At 40.1% G+C, this 14,056-nt stretch overlaps 1 protein-coding gene across 10 annotated transcripts in view; it reads right to left on the bottom strand.

Annotated features, from left to right (window-relative positions):
- The window catches only part of RNF144A (ring finger protein 144A), a 115,012-nt gene that overhangs the window by 90,056 nt on the left and 10,900 nt on the right, over nt 1–14,056 (bottom strand). For 5 of the 10 annotated variants that reach the window (XR_004352758.1, XR_004352762.1, XR_004352759.1 and 2 more), the window contains exon 2: nt 620–764. The exons of 2 other annotated variants lie outside the window; for them this stretch is intronic. The gene's annotated coding sequence lies outside the window, so the exon portion shown is untranslated. Of the gene's footprint in view, nt 1–619; nt 806–14,056 lie in introns of all 10 variants that reach the window. 3 more of the 10 variants (XR_004352760.1, XR_004352763.1, XM_032652609.1) reach the window with 1 other exon arrangement.

Here is a 14,056-nt window from a genome sequence, read left to right as displayed (position 1 = left end):
CACTCCATTTAAAACTCCACCCCTCTAAACTTGGTAGCTTTTTATTTTCTCCACAACACTTATGCCAGGGAATGAGACATGAAATTTCCGTCTTCACATGGTGGTCAGCCTCTTGGTGCCTGTCCCCACCCTCCACTCACACGCCCCCCCCTCCCAACCTGGAATCTCCATGAGAGAAGTTTGCGTCCGTTGTGCTCACCGTGGGTCCTGGGTTAGAACAGCACCTGGCACAATACGGCTGCTCAATCCATATGTTCTGGACAACTTAGTGAATCACTGAGACCCTAGGGACGTCACTTTGATCTTCTAAACCTGTTTCCTGGTCTACAAAACCGGACTAGCAATAAAAGCCTCGTGAGCTTGTTAAAAGCAGAAAATGAGGACCCGTGTGGTAGCCTTTGTAAAATATTAATTACTATAACCACTTAACATAATATGTTGAAGACCATCCTCAAAACTCATTCAGGGGAAACAAACTAGGCAATTGCTTATTTGGTGTGGTTTAAGAGGTACAGAAAAACCCAACCAGGTTGGGGTCTTTCCCAACAATGGCCTGAGAGCGCACCAAGAAGACATAAATGAAGGTTTTCAAGCTTTCATTTTCCAATGTCAAAGTTACCTTTGAGAAGTTCTGATGGGAGGAGAGGAACGGTCTTCTGGCCAAATCCTGGTGTCCTGATGTGCTCAGCTGGCCCTCCCTCTCATGGCAGGCTGCCCATCTGGAGTAGTGGGGGAAGATCTCTGGCACTGGGGTCCCTGCAGACCTGGGGGATGGGGAGTGTATCAGACTCAGCAGGGTGAACACCTGGGGAGCAGGAGAAGGGCACAGGAGCTTAGAGAGCAGGTTGGGGGTTGGCAGGGGGCAGCAAAGATCATTGTGCTGATTTAGAACCCAGCATCAGCCTTTCAAATCCCCAACCCAAGGGGGAAAACTATTGATATAACTACTAGAAATCTAATCTGATCAACATTTGGAAGGTACCACCGGAGAAGAAACTAAGGTTTATGGTATAGGTAATCAAATTCCACAAAGAAGTTAACAGATAAATCTACCAACACAGATAATTCTCAGATAGCAATGTGTCCCTGGGTCTCCATTTCTGTCCCCTCCTTTTCCAATCACAGCCATTCAGGTTTGCCCCAGTGGGACTCCTACAGGCAGAGGTTTAGGGCCATAGAAAAGTTTAAACATAAGGCAAGATTATGTTAATTGTAATCCCCAGGGCAACCACTAACAAAACAACGGAAAAATGTATAAGACATGAACAACAGAATTAAAATGGTATGCTAGAAACTAACACAAAAGAAGGCAAAATGGAGGAATAAAGGAACACAAAAGACATAAGATCCATAAGGAAAAAAAGCAAAACGGCAGACATAAATTCTATCTTATCAGTAGTTACACGAAATGGTCTAAACGCTCCAATCAAAAGGCAGAAATTGGAACAATGGATAAATAACATATGCTGTTAGAAGAGCACCAAAACAGAATCAAAAAGAATAAAATACTTATGAATAAATTTAACAAGGTATGCAAGATCTGTACTTTGAAAACTACCAATCTATCATTACAAGAAACTAAAAACTAAGTAAACAGAAAGGACATCCTGTGCTCATGGGTTGGAAGACAATATTGTTAAGACAGCACTACTCCCCAAATAGGTCTTCAGATTCAATGCAATCTCTATTAAATTCTCAGCTTTCTTTTTTGCAGAAATTGACAAGCAGTTCTTAAAATTCATACAGAAATCCAAGACATCTCACATAGCCAAAAGAACCTTGAAAAAGAAAAGCAAAGTTGGAGAATTCACACTTTTGGATGTCAAAAAAAAAAAACCGCTATTGTAATCAAGAGAGTATGATACTGGCATAAGGAAAGACATAGAGAGCAATGGCTTAGAATTGACAGTCCAGAAATAAACCCATACATTTATGGTTAATTGATTTTCGCCAAGAGTGCCATGACAACCCAGAGGGTAAATGATAGGCTTTTCAGCAAATGATACTGACATTCAGAAAATGAATCTCTACACAGACCTTACACCTTTCACAAAAATTAACTCAGAATGGATTGTACACCTAAATGGAAGAGCAGAAATTATAAAACTCTTAGAAGAAAGCATAGGAGTAAATCCTTGTGACCTGAGATTACGTACTAGTTTCTTAGATATGTCACCAAAAGCACAAACAGCAAAAGAAAAGTTAGATAAACTGAGACTCCATCAAAATTGTAAAGTTTTGTGCGTTATAGAACACCATCAATAAAGTTACATCAACCCACAGAAAGGGAGAAAACATATACAAATCATGTATCTGATAAGGATTATATAAAGAACACATTCAAATCAACAATAAAAAGACAAATAACCCAAATTAAAAAATGGGCAAAAGATCGGAATAGACATTTCTCCAAAAAAGATATCCAAATGCCCAATAAGCACATTTAAAAATGTTCAACATGGTTATTCAATTATGGAAATGCGAATCAAAACCATAATGGATACCACGTCACACCCACTAGGACGACTAGAATCAGACAGAAGATAACAAGCGTGGGCGTGGGTGTGGAGGATTCTGAACACTTACACATTGCTACTGGAGACTGAAGTGCTGCAGCTGCTTTGGGAAACAGTTTGGCAGCTCCTTATAGGGTTAAACACAGAGTCACATATGGCCCAGCAATTCCACGTCTAGGTATGCACCCGAGAGGATGGAAAACAAATGTCCACAAACAACCTGTACATGGATGTTCATAGCAGCAGTATTCAAACTAGCCACAAAGTGGAAACAGCCCCAATGTCCATCAACTGGTGAATGTGGAAACAAGGTGTGGTATGTCCACAGAACGGATTTGAAATGCTACAATAAGGATGAACTATGAATACATCATGCTAAGTGAAAAAAAAAAAAAAAAAAAAGTCAGACTAAAAAGGCTACAAACTGCAAGAAAACATGTATATGGAATATCCACAACAGGTAAATCCAGAGGGACAGAAAGGAGATTCATGGTTTCCAGGGGTTTGAGCCAAAGCAGAGTAAGGAGCGACAGCTACTGGATCAGGGATTTGGGAGGGAACTGAAAATGTTCTAGAATTAGATGATGGTGATGCTTGTACAACGCTGAAAACCCCTGAATTTTATACTTCAAAATGATGAATTTTATACTATATGAATTACATCTCAATGAAACTATTATTGAAAAAGAAATATATCAACTGGAAAAAATGTAAAGGCATAATAACTCCAGAATTTCCCAAGTTTCTCTCTCCTCAAGTACAGCATCTGCTCATCAGAAATGCAACACCAGCATCTGAACTTGGCTTATTTTTAGGCATCTATGGTCAGGAAGCAAAGAACAAAATCAATTCTGTCTTTCTAGTCACTTCAAAGTAGGGCATCCGAGAGCAGCAGATGTTTCCATCGGAGTAGACGTGAGATACATCCCAATGGACAAACCCACATCTCCTCTGGAGCTAGCGCTTCCTCCCTGTGCTTTTACTAAAATGACAAGCTTTGCCCACGTGTGGCCTGAGCAAGTGAGCTTTCCTGCAATGCTCCTGACCAGCTCCCAAAGCCTACAGCCTTCGATGTGGAGGCTGAAAGCTCTGAGCTACCCCCGCCCGTCACCTGGTCCCTGCACAGAGCAACCCTGTCCACCTGCAGGAAACTCCTCCTCTGCCCTGAAGCATCAAGGTACCAACTTCAGAAAATATGACCCTGTGTTTTGCACATCTTTTCTCTGCCTGTACTTGGCAATCAGTAAGAACCCTTCAAACAAAAGATAATACAAAAGTCTGCTTTACTACATGTTTCTGGCATTTTTCCCAGGTACGAAGGGCCAGTAAATAAAACTATAATCTTCAGCAAGAAAGAAAAGCTCTCGGTTAGCTGCTGCAGTGACAACAGAAGACCTTTAGCTACATTAGAAAAAGGTTCATGAAAAGAGGCTGCATGCAGAGCTCTCTGCCCGGAGGCTGCGCTGTGAGCCTGTGTGTTTTCAGGCTGCCAGCAGGTCGGAAAACCCCTGCCCACCTTCCAGAGCCCCACTCTGGGGGCTGCCTTACGCTGGCATTGCCTGGGCTCCACAAACAGGCAGGGGTTAAAGTACTAAAGTGCTGCAGTGTTTCCCACGGTGGTTCTTCAATCACATGTTTCGTGGAAGTGGTGGCCACCTCCAGCCTTGGCTCAATCCTCCAGGTGTGAAACAGTGCCCTTCACAGAGCTCTGCTTACAGAGCTGCACAGATTGTGATCGGTCAGTCCCCATCCTAGGTCCCCACAAGTCCTGCTATTTTTAGTGCTGGTGTTGCAGAGAACTGGGAATATATGTACTGGGTTTTAGCAGAAACACCTATAGTGAACATTTATCAGTTATTAACCTTTTTTTTGCACTCCTACCATCTGCTGAGATGCTGGGTAGGAATGATACAAAAATGGATCTGGCATGATCCTGATCTCAAGGAGATCAGAATTGATAGGAACTTTTATGCCCACACATTACTCTCCTGGGTGATCAAACATAAAAAAAACATTACTTTTTGTCACTGGAAGAAATATGACACACCACAGCCTAGGACCAGGCTTCTTGTTTCCTAAGTCTGTGCTCCTCTGGAATCTCAATTTCATTCCAATATAAATTTAATAAATTCACCCTTTTATAGGAACAGGGATGCTACATCAAATAACAAAGGTCTCAACTGTTTGGAATAACCTGAGAAAGCCAACCTGGTACAAAAATACGCATTAAAGGAATTATTTCACCAACTGTATGTACATCAATATATAAATGGGTCCTATTAGTGAGTTATATATAAGATTATTCCTTGTTAAATTAATTCACCAAACAAAGAACAGCTGGAATCACTAAAATAACCAGGCTTATAAGAAAAAAACTGGGGAGATTCCCTGGTGGTCCAGTGATTAAGACTCCGAGCTTCCACTGCAGGGGATACAGGTTCGATCCCTATTTGGGGAATAAAGATCCTGCATGCTGTGCCTCATGGCACGGCCAAAAAAAACAAAAACAAAAGAAAAAACTGGGGTTAGCGATAACCACTCAAAACATTCAGAATTTCATAATACATATACGCACACCCACATATACATATATACACATACTGCAGGACTGCTTGGCCCTGCTGAGGGAGCACTGTGGTCAGATCTAGGGTGGCAGGGGGCCAGGCGGAGCACTCCCCCACCTCCACACAGCAGCTCAGGTGCAGGCACACAGTAGCAGGAAAATGGACTTAGCCAAAAATGGGTTTTGCCAGGTGATTACTAAAGTGGGAGAAAGGGCCACATTTCAGAAAGAAGAGGATTGAAGACATAAGTGTGGCAGTGAACGCTGAAAAGAAAGTAGGGCTGACGATCCTGTGGGGATGAGGTATTTCTGAAGACCAGGAGCAAAAGGATTAGCTGCACTGAGGAACGATAGTGATCAGAGTGGGTGCTGGATGTCAGGTGTCGGAATAACCAGGTATCACTTTGGGAACGGGCAGATGACAGAATGCTTCACAGCACTCTTTGCAAGATAAAAACTGGAAAGTGACTTAAATGTCCATCAAAAGGGACAAGCCGAATAAATAAGATGGTGTCTTTCATATAAGTGAAGGAGCTGGACCTGCAGGCATTGGTATGAAGAGATGTCTAAGACATAACAGTAAATACAAAGGCATAATACATAACAATGTGTATAATAATCCCATTCACAAACATAAGTTTTAGTTATACACTCACACACACACACACACACAATTTTTCTAGAAGAATGTAGACAAAAACAGTTAGTAATCACTTTATACTAAAGAGAATTTTACTCCTCATTTTATTCCTAATTAAACTTTTTTTTTTACTTTCTACATTTATAACTCTAAGTTTTTAGAACTAAAGATTTTTGATGTAGTCTATTACCCATGAGATGCTACACATTGAGAGAAAGTAGTTATTTTTCTTTGGCTTCACACAGGATCTCATACTGCAAACTGAATTAAAATCCCACAAAAAGCCCCATTGCTTTGCATTCCAGGGCTCCCAGAAGCAAATCCTTAGAGCGGGACTGGCTCTGCCATGGGCACAGGGATTAGAGTTAGTGGAGGCTCTTCCTTCTTCCTGTCTGTCTCTACACTGAATGGACATTGAGACTCAACTGGTTATCAGCACAGACTCCAGCTCAGAGTGAGATCCTCCCACTTACCTACAATTCCATACACACAAGTACTCAAAAGAGATCCAAAGGCAGTCCCTCTACCTCTTCCCAATCTTTCAATTTCCAAATCAAAACTGTCTTTTAGTTGCTGCTGGGCTTGAAAGTTCCTAATTCAAAAATCCGTGTAGTTCTACTCGGTTCAGCTTCTGTGGCCACAGCAAGTGGAGGTTTTCGTATGTGCAATTTGTTTGACTCTGAGATGAATAGAGGTCTTGTCCGGCGTGTATAAAGCCATCTCTGTCTACGGGCATTGTATACTAATAGCATCACACACTGGGAGACAGAGGGCCCCACAGCCATCCCTTTGGAGTCGTCCTGCAGTTAGTTATTTCACATTTGTCTTCTCTGGGGGAAAATAAAACACGGTCTTCAGCAATGGAGATATTTGTCAAATTATAGCTATGGAACAGATTCATTGGCTCCTTAACTATCAATTAATTAAATGATTTTCAATTATCTTGTTGTGATAAAAGGCATTTGGCTAATACCATCATCCTTCCTGATTCTAAGAAACGACTCATAAAAATGAAGCTAATTCTTAGGTTTAAACCTGCGCACAAAGAGCAGATTGATTTACCCAACTGGATACTGAATTAGGCACAGATTAAGCAGCTTGTTATAGTAGAGGCATCGCCACAGGAAAGAATGGTTTATTTAGAATGGTGAGATAAAACACACACCAACTTTAAGAACTTAGAAAATAACTCCTTTGACTATGTAGCTCTGAAAAGGAGAAAGAAGGATCTTTATGTGCTGATAAAGAAAAATCCAAAATAAGTAGAAAAAAAGCAATATGCAGCATTTCCCACTTAAAAAGGGAGGTGAGAGGGACTGGTGTGGAAGTATATAAGAAACTGATAGCAGGTGCATCTGGTTCAGAAGATTAAAAGCCTGGGGCAGAAGGAAGAATTGCTTTGTACTGTAAAAGTTTTTATACTGTTAGACTTTTGAATTTTTAATGTGCTATATATGATTTTTATTGAGGTCCAATTCACATAACATAGAATTAACCATTTTAAAGTTAACAGTCCAGTGCATTCAGTGCACTCACAATGTTGTACAAGCAGAACCTCAATCAAGTTCCAAGATAGTCGCATCACCCCAAAATAGAACCCATTACCTACTAAGCAGTTAATCTCCACTCTCAGTCCAACCGGTCCCTGGCAACCAGAAATTGGCTTTCTGTCTCTATGGTTTTACCTATTCTGGGAACTTCATACAAAAGGAATAATACAATATGTGACCCTTTGTGTCTGGGTTCTTTTGCACTTCATTTTTAAAAACTAAAATTTAAATACAATATTTCCTGGAAAAATTCCACTCTAGTCATTCATTATGTTTTTCAAAAATATTTAAATGCCTAATATATGTAAATCCATTATATCATGTCTCATAAATGACAGAACAATGAAATTAGCCATGAAAAGATTATTCAGCTAATTATGTTCCACTTCAAAGGACAAAAAGTTATCAGTCTACTGAAGAAAAGTTTGAACACCTGCCCTATGCAGAATATCCTGCAAAGTATCATGAGTAATTTAGAAGGAGGAGAAGGTTAGATTCAAAGCTGGAAGGGAACAGAGGTTTCATTCACTTATAGGTTAAAAAGTCAAGGCCCAGACCCACAAAGTTCCCCAGCGTCACACCGCAGTTCTGAGTGCCCTGGTTTCCATTGATATCCTCTCCAGTCTCACAGCCAACGTCTTCACAAGGTTTGTTATTGAACAAAGGAGAGTAAGGCAGAATAACACATGTGGGCAGAAAACTGTGAGGGTGGAGACCTGAGGTTTCAGCTCTGACACATAAAGAGTTGTCACTCCCATTCTCACACGAAAGGGCTGGACAAACCCACAATCAGAAACTTCTTGGACCCATCAGAAAACTGAGGGCGCAGGGCAAACCAATCCCCTGAAATCTGGAGAGGTCACAAAGTCACAGCCAGGATCTGCTCACCAGAAGGAGAATCCTCTAGGCCAAAACAGATAGGATCACCTACATGGTAATTTTCATGAATTGCTAGAAGTTATGTATGAACTAGACTGAGCGAGAAAGAAACAACTAGGGGCCACAGTCTTGAGGAGGCCCCCATGCTTTGGTGGGTTTGACCTCTAGGAATCCCACCAGGTTCTCACAGTGAAGAACCAAGAAAATTCACTCCTGGTTCTAGCTTGGAGAGGGGAAGAGTAACCAACTGAAATATGCCCGGATGGTCTACATAACACAGGCCCATTCTGCAGCCGTCACCTAACCTGAAGAACAGCAATGACGCCACTCCAGTCCTGTCTCACCCTGTCTCACCCAAGGAGGAGCAAAATAGCTAAGAAACTCTTGTGAGGAACACAGCCCAGGTACACTGTCCTGCTGAAAGACTGAGGCTTAATGTTGAGAGTATAGAATGCTCCCCTGCCTCGCAACTTACAGCCCCATTAACAGGGCACCAGTATGGTAACAGTGAATTACAGGTGAGAGGGCTGCAGGAAACAGACACTCTCTAATGATGAGTTCTTAGGAAAGTTCTTAGGAAACGGCAAAGATGTCAGGGAAGACAAAAAAGTTCACAAGAGGAATTTGAAGCCTCTGGCACCTACAGCTACAGCACACATTAAACACAGCTCAGCTCCTACCAACATTAACATAAAACCTCACCCTAAAGGCTTTCTACCTTGGTTCCTACTAACAAATGCATCATGCTCAGCTATCAACAAAAAACCCACAAAGCATACCATATGCAAGAGAAATTGCAATCTGAAGAGACAGAGCAAGCATCAAGCCCAGACCCAGACATGACACAGATACTGGAATTATCACACAGGGGATTAAAATAGCTATGGTTAATACAATAAGGGTTCTTTTGGGCAGCGTAGACAAAACACAAAGCCAATGGGTTATGTGGACTGAAAAAAAATGCACAACCTGAAAGTTGAGAATTATGTTTTATTTGGAGGATTTTCTGAGGACTTAAGCCTGGGAGACAGCCTCTCAAATCACTCTGAGGGACTGCTCTGAAGAGGTAAGGGAGGAACCAGGATTCATAGGAGTTTTGCAACAAAAACCCAGTCTTCAGAACATTAAAAGATTACAGTTAATTAAAGAAAAAACAGACATCTCAAGTTAATGAATTTAGTGCTTTTCTATGTATGGGAAGATATAAGAGTCTGGACTCATCCCGAAACCATTCCTTTGATGTGCACCTCAGCTATCTAGGGCCAGTGTCCTACTTTTCTCCACCCTAAATCCCCTCAGGGTACACAGTTGGTGGTGGCTGCAGTGGCTGATGGCTTGATGGCCGCAACACCTTTTGTCTACTGATGTGGCAGGTGACATTTTTCACCCACAGTTATGTAAACATAAAGATGGAATTTTTTTAAAACATCAAAGGAAACGCTAGAAAACAAAACATTGTAAAGAATGAAGAATGCCTTAGTCGGGCTCATCAACAGAGTAAGCACAGTGAAGAGAAAAGTCAGTGAGCTTGAAGACAGGTAAAAGAAAGTTCCCAAACTAAAATGCAAACCAAAAAGAAAGAAAGAGAGAGAGAGAGAGAGAGAGAGAGAGAGAGAGAGAGAGAGAGAGAGAGAGAAAGAGAGAGAGAGAGAGAGAGAGAGAAAGAGAGAAAGAAAGGGAGGGAGCGAGGAAGGAAGGAAGGAAGAGAACATCCAAGAACTGTAGGAAAATTTCAAATTTCAACAGTAGGAAAGTTCCCAAACTAAAATGCAAACAGAAATAAATAAATAAATAGATAGATAAATAAATAAATAAAAGAACATTCAAGAACTGTAGGAAAATTTCAATATACATACGGACATATGCATATGTCAGAATATGACATATACATAATTAGAACACCAGAAAAAGAAAAAAGAGGAAAATATTTGAAGCAAGCGTGGCCGAGAATTTCCCAAAATCAATTACAGACACCAAACCACAGATTCAGAAAGCTCAGAGAACATCAAATAGGAGAAATACCAAAATACGTACTCCTAGGCATACCATACTCAGTTGCACAAATCAAATACCAAATGAAAATCTTGAAAGAAACCAGAAATGAAGGAGAAAAAACACTGTACCTATAGAGGAGCAGGAATAAGAAAGTAGATCTGACTTCTCTACAGAAACCATACAAGCAAGTAAGTGGAGTGAACTATTTAAAATGTTGAAAGAAAGCCACTACCAAACTAAAATTCTATTTCCAGGAAAACTATCCCTCAAAAGTGAAGGAAAGGGCTTCCCTGGTGGCGCAGTGGTTGGGGGTCCGCCTGCCGATGCACGGGACGCAGGTTTGTGCCCCGGTCTGGGAGGATCCCGCGTGCCGCAGAGCGGCTGGGCCCGTGAGCCGTGGCCGCTGAGCCTGCGCGTCCGGACCCTGTGCTCCACGATGAGAGAGACCACGGCAGTGAGAGGTCCACGTACCGCAAAAAAAAAACAGTGAGGGAAAAATAAATAACTTCTTCAGACAAGCAAAAATTGAGGGAATCTACCATAAAAAATGTAAAGTTCTTCAGAGAGAAAGAAAATAAGTCAGAAATACAGATCAACATAAACACAGGGAAAGAGTTAGAGAGAAAATAAATGAAGGTAAAACATAATGTTTCATTTTTTAATTTTCTTAATTGATCTAAAAGAAAATTATTTAAAGCAGGAATAGCAACAGTGCATTGGGTGACTACAGAATATGGATAAGGGAAAAGAATGACAGTGAAGTCATAAGGGCAGGGAGAGAAGAATCAGGAATACTTGCTATAAGGCACCTTTCCTACATAGCAAGTGGTATAGTGTTATCTGAAAGTTGACTTAGTTTAGTAAAATATGTATATTGAATACATACATATATATAATATATATATATATATATATATATATATATATATATATAGCAAACTCTAGGACAACCACTGAAAAAGGTTAAAAATAAGTATAACTGATATGCCAATAGAAGAGATAACATAGAATAATATAAAATACTCAAAACCAGAGAAGTCAGAAAAAGGGGGAGAAAAAAACAAAGAACAGATGTCATGAATAGAAAACAATTTCAACTATGGTAGGTATTAATCCAGCTATATCAATAATCACTTTAAGTGTGAACGGTCTAACCATACCAGTTAAAAGTCAGAGATTTTCAGAGTGGATAAAATAGCAAGACTCAACTATATGTTGTCTAAAGAAACCCACTTTAAATAAAAAGACTCTGGTTAAAAATAAAGGAATGGAGAAAGACATAACATGTTAATGATAAAAGAAAGGTGGAGTAGCTATGCTAATTTCAAACAAAGCTGAATTCAGACCAAGGAAAATCATCAGGGATAAAGAAGGACACTACGTAACAATCAAGGAGTCAATTCTCCAAGAAGACATAAAAATACTAAACGTGTATGCACCTAACAACATAGTGGCAACATACAGACGCAAAAACTGACAGACCTGCAAGGAGAAGTAGACAAACCCACTATTATGGCTAGAGGCTTCCCCACTCCTTTCAGCAATGGACAGATTCAGCAAGAAGAAATGCAGTTAGTACATAGCTGACCTGAACAGCACTAAACAATCAACTTGATTTATCTGACACATAGAATATTCCATCCAACAACAGCAGAGTACACATTCTTCTAGTTCATATGGAGCACTCTAGGCCATAAAACACATTTTAACAAATTAACAAAGACAACAAAAATCATACCGAGTATGCTTTCACTTCACAATGGAATTAAATTGGGAGTCAATAACAGAAAGATAGCTGGAAAATCTGGAGATTAAACAGCACACTTCTAAATAACACATGGACCAAAGAAGAAGTCTCAAGAGAAACTAACAATATTTTGAACTGAATGAAAATTAAAATATAACTTATCAAGATGAGCAGAATGTAGCAAACACAGTGCTTACAGGGCAATTTATAGCATTAAATGCCTATATGCCAGAAGAAGAAAGATCTAAAACCAATAATCAAAGCTTCCTCTTTAGAAAACTAGAGTAAAGAGAGCAACTTAGGCCTAAAACAAGCAGAAGAAAAGACATCATAAAAACTGGAGCAAAAATCAATGAAATCATAAACAGAACAAAACAGAGAAAAGCAACAAAACCAAGAGCTGATTCTTTGAAAGAGCAATAAAATTGATAAACACCTAGCTAGGCTAAAATTGTGATGGTTAAGATGGTACATAAAACGTAAGGAGTGTGAGCTTTCAATAAGAAATGCACGTAGGACTAACCTCAGCCCATAGCCTGTATCTGCCATGCCTACCAGCAATGCAGTGGTTTAGAGCATTTTCACGGAAAATTTAAAGCAAAACAACAATCAAAGGAGAAAAATAAGGAAAGGAAGAAATGTGGCATTATTTCATTTAGACTGTTCTCAACAGAAACAGCTGAAAAGCTAGAGAAAATAACCGCCTTGATGGGTCTAATACTTTCCATTTCTGTGGACCAGAAGGGCAGTATTGTATCCAACCAGGACGTGCTTCCCAGATGGAATTTGAGTGCATTTAGAGGCAGTATTTGTCCGAGTTCCCAGACCCCTCACCACTTCCTCACATCTCATACCTGGCTGCCCCGGTCCCTGTGGAATTCTGAAGACTTATTCGTGACTCTGCCTTTTGGATAGAGCTTAAAGGCGTTTCTTCAGGTTTTCTCATTGGCGATTTATGAAATCCTCAGAGGAGCCAAAAAAAAGAAGTAGCCCTAGTACTAGTCTCACTTTTTAGGTGAATAAAATGGGACCGTTTACAGAGAGGTTAAACAGATATATCTTTGCAGAAGTGACCGATGAGATGTGAAGTCTGGGGCAGGATTCCGAGCCACCGGGCCTGCAGTCCTGCTCCGTTCGGCTCAGGCAGTGACCATAACCACAGAGCTAGGAGGTGCCCGGACTTCACAGGGCAAGTCATGGTTCTGACATGAACTGTCACTGCTGGGATGCAGGGGCGTTAGCTACAAGCAAACCTGAAAGAGCCCCCTTTTGGGAAAAATGTCAGTGTTTGTGTTGCTTTATCGTGTTTAACAGAAGGGACGTCTACTAGTTTACACTCATTTCTCTTCAAGCCCTGGAAGCAGAACGTCCACTTGAGACACAGAGTTATTTGCTGAAATATATCTGTTGTATATGAAATAATAAAATTTTTGAGGGGGGAGTGCAGAATTTATAATTAAATGTTTTTAAACTGAAGTGATTCCACTATAATATTAAACAGAACCACAATTTAAAAAATCAAAAATAGAAAAAAATGTCACAATCCTTGTGAGTTAGGATTTCCTTTCTGTAGTATATTTTCCATCTTTGTACACATATCATGCATACAATTCAGTCTCATAATTGTTTTCATTTAATGATATATTTTAAACATTTTCCCATGACCATAATCTCTAAAAATCTTACCAAATAAGAGCGGGATATTTGCTTATCCATATTTAGATGTTTGCCATTTGGGGCTATTATTAAAAACACACAAAGAAACAAATGAAGAGCATTTGGGCCTAAAGCACTTCTTTTTCTCCAGATTTAGTATCACTTCCTTGAGCAAAATTCTCCAAAGTGCAAGTGTCTGAAGTAATTCATGTGGTTACAAATAAAAATCATGCATTTATCCTTCAGTCATCCCTTCCCCCAGATTAGACCTAGAAATTCATTCTTCCTGCTGAGGCAACATGATTTATATTTAAATGCTCCCTGCTCTGCAGCAGGGCTCACTTCATCATATTAGCAAGTGTTCCCCGTAGCTAACTTATCTTAGGATTGTTTTTCAATTAAAAACAATTTTAACCCAGAAATTTTTTATCTTACTACCCAAGGTATTTATTATCACACAATGGTAGTTACACTGTAACTAGACTGATCTCTAGATAAGCAGTGTGGTAT

Source organism: Phocoena sinus, chromosome 13, assembly GCF_008692025.1.
Source record: "Phocoena sinus isolate mPhoSin1 chromosome 13, mPhoSin1.pri, whole genome shotgun sequence".
NCBI classification, from domain to species: Eukaryota; Metazoa; Chordata; class Mammalia; order Artiodactyla; family Phocoenidae; genus Phocoena; species Phocoena sinus.
Note: the sequence above shows the minus strand (reverse complement) of the source record. Positions and strands in the feature narration are given on the sequence as shown.